This window comes from Octopus bimaculoides, chromosome 2, assembly GCF_046866305.1.
Source record: "Octopus bimaculoides isolate indiv1 chromosome 2, ASM4686630v1, whole genome shotgun sequence".
Lineage (NCBI taxonomy): Eukaryota > Metazoa > Mollusca > Cephalopoda > Octopoda > Octopodidae > Octopus > Octopus bimaculoides.
The window spans coordinates 128,518,831-128,522,431 of NC_142929.1; the positions used below are offsets into that span (position 1 = coordinate 128,518,831).

At 38.2% G+C, this 3,601-nt stretch overlaps 1 long non-coding RNA gene across 1 annotated transcript in view; it reads right to left on the reverse strand.

Moving 5' to 3' along the window:
* Positions 1 to 2,308: 2,308 nt before the first annotated feature.
* LOC149137233 (uncharacterized) overlaps positions 2,309 to 3,601 on the reverse strand; it is a 16,926-nt gene continuing 15,633 nt past the window's right edge. The window contains exon 2 of the long non-coding RNA XR_016240744.1: positions 2,309 to 2,353. This is a non-coding gene — a long non-coding RNA (uncharacterized LOC149137233). The remainder of the gene's footprint in view (positions 2,354 to 3,601) is intronic.

Genomic DNA, 3,601 nt, shown 5'->3' on the forward strand with positions numbered 1-3,601 from the left:
TACAAACCATGAGAAGACATTAATGAAGCGCTTATTAACCAAAGATCTCTTATTAACAACGTCAAGGGTGCCGGATCTTAAAGTGCTATTGCCATATGGGCAACAAGAATTTTAGAACTGGTCTCAGGTGATTATGAGAATTTCTAAATCACCATGGAATGGGCAATAAACCCACCCAAGCTGAATCAGGCAGTGCACCAACCGAAGAAATGGAATCATTAAAAAAGATGCTGAGAGTGAAGAGCTCCTAAATTTTCAAGTTTATAATAAGAATAAAACCGACGACCTCTAACCCGGAATTCCTAAACTTCCAGAAGTGAAGCATTCTTACTTGGTCGTAAAATAAACAAGAAACGTTTGTCGGCATCGTGTTGCACGGAAATAGAAAGTATGCATATTTTAAAGCTAGTCGTTGGATAGATCAGCATGGCTGTGAGTTTTGAAAGACGTGTTGCATCAACTACCAATGTATTTTTAGCATTCTTTAAAATCGTGTATTACTTTCTTGTAGTTCATTCCTGGAGAGCGTAAATGTTGAGAAAACTCTATTCAGAATTTCTGATGATGATAACGTGATGGTGCTACAAATTTTGAAAAATGCGTCTCCTCGACCAGGTAGTCACAAACATATTTGTAATCGTAATGAAATTAGTGACATGATTTTTGCATTCAATATCACCTCCATAGACCTGCTAAAGTTTGAAGACATAATTGTATAATTGAAAAATTGCAATCTGCAAGCGAATCCATCTACGAAGATTGGCGAGTTCTAGATATCGAATTGGACAAAATGGCAAAAGGGAAATAGATAAACAACTCCCTTTAAAATAATTTAGAATTATCATAACAACAACAACAATTATAAGAAATAAAAACAGTTTTCATGCTACTGAATGATAAAAGATTCAGAGAGAGAGAGAGAGAGAGAGAAAGAGAGAAGGGAAAGAGAGAGAGAAGGGGAAGAGGGGGGCTACATATATACACACACACACAATATATTTATACTCAAATGCAAGTACCTGATTCTATCTGAATCCTTATTTTACTACACACACACACACACACACACACACACACACACACACACATGCACATACACATTAATTCATACATGCATGCATATACAAATATTGTATGTGTGCATGTGTGTGTGTATGTGCGTCTGTGTGCGCGTGTGTGCGTGTGTGTCTCGCTTCCTCTCGTAAGGATCGGTCTTCAGGAGTAAAGGGAACGCAAAGATGAACGCGCTTGGCGAAGCAGCCCCCACATCTTTTTTTATTAACAAACAGGTTCACATTGACACAGCACGCCATGACCACTCCTAAAAGGGTTCTATCATCCCTTCTGACGCCCAACAACCGTGAATCCATCCTTACGTAGCACCTGTCTCTCGTTTCCGGTGAGGGTCACCAATCAAACTGATCAGCCAGAGACTTGGCGAAAAATAACCCACTTCCTCATTTTTTTATTGTTTATTTTATTCGTTTTTGTTTTTGGCAGCTTCCGGTTTCGACACGTGGGCTGATGTCTGCGTCATGCATAAACCACCGTTTAATTGCTTTTACATAAGTATTATAACTCATAGGTACACGCTAATATATGTATACGCTCACATTTTACACAGAATATTTTGTACACAAAACTCGCAATTTTACTGACTTACATTGACTTCCGGTGCAACTCAGACTAAAACAACAAACTCAAATCATAATTTTTTTTTACTCTACTTTATATTATTCATTTGTAAATATCCAAACTATTTTACATCATCATCATCATTATCATCGTTTATTATTATTATTATTATTATTATTATTATTATTATTATTATTATCGTTATTATCATTATTATTATTATTATTATTATTATTATTATTATTATTATTATTAGTTAATAATGAATGAGACAGACACATTGAAACATGGTAAAAATAATATTTATTTCAATAAATTGTGAATTACTTTTTCTTGTCTTTTTTTCTTTTTTGTAACATGTCCAGTTGCTGAAAAGAACATTTTTTTTTCCTAGGAATATATCATTTCTATATGAAGATGTTTGTATTTAATTCGTCTTTCGTTGAAAGCATTAAAAAAGAAATTGTTTTATAAATGGCAGCTTATGTAAAAAAAAGACCGTATTATAATGAGAGAAACAAGCCTCTTTTATTTATCGGGTTTGAGCAACGGCGATAACAATACACGAAGAATAGCATAACCACCACCACCACCACCACCACTGTCGCCGCCGCCACCGCCACCACCACCATCTTCATATTCATCATCACCATCTCCACCACCTTCGTCATCATTGTCACCATCACCACCACCACCACCATCACCATAGCTGCCATCACTAACAAAATAAAAAAAGACCAAATAAATTCATAAATAGCACACCATCGCAAGAATTGGCCCCACTCTTCAGGGCTAGAAGATATTTGAGCTCCCAACGGCTGCTGACACTCTACAAAAGTTCAAGTGAGACCCACAATGAAATACTGCTCTTAAACCTAGGACGGTGCTACTGCTATGCACACAGACATCTTAAACCACATCCAGTCAACTGACTGTCATTCATTCACCAACCAACAAGCGCCAGCCTCCCGCCCATGAGCACATTGTCCCCTCCCTCCTGTTTTGTTATAATGGCCGCTCTTCCTCAGAGCTAGTTTGTCTCATACCTTCTCCATATTCAAACATTTCTGATCCACTAATCCAATCTCCGTTTCTGGACTAACCCTATGCTCTTTGGAATCTTCTCTCTGCCGACTCATGTCTTTCCTGCAAGTGTTGACCTGCAACAGTTTAAATGGAACGGCAACGGCATCACGTGTACTAGTTTCAGTGATCCTCCAAAGGCCATAGGCATTAAACCTTCTAGAATTAGCAAGCAAAGAAAAACAAAACAAAATACATTATTATAATTAGCAACGACACGGACAACAGCCACAGCAACAACAATAAAGCAATGACATATAATAGGAGCACTCCGTCGGTTACGACGACGAGGGTCCCAGCTGATACGATCAACGGAACAGCTTGCTCGTGAAATTAACGTGCAAGTGACTTAGCAATCTACAGACACGTGTACCCCTAATGTAGTTCTCGGGGAGATTCAGCGTGACACATAGCATGACAAGGCCGGCCCTTTGAAATACATGTACTACTCATTTTTGTCAGCTGAATGGACTGGAGCAACGTGAAATAAAGTGTCTTGCTCAAGGACACAACGCGTCGCCAGGAATTGAACTCACGACCTTACGATCGTGAGCCGAATGCCCTAACCATTCAGCCACGCGCCTTCACTATGACATATAATAGTGGCACTGTAGACAGAGTAACTTCAAATGGATAGCATTCCAGTTTTAAAAGAATACTGAAAGCGTAAATCAGGTCAAACAATAATGCCATAGCCTCATCTTACTTGAGGAGGAGGTATAACGCCTACACTGGAGCAACATTACCTGTTGGTGTTTCAAGAAAAAAAAAACCCTCAACGTTCAGGCTGAAAATTTCTCAAGTTGTCAAGTAATTAATTTCAGGGACTTTCCGGGTGTTCATAACTTACCTTTATTATTGAAAAATTCAGAAACAAAAAATG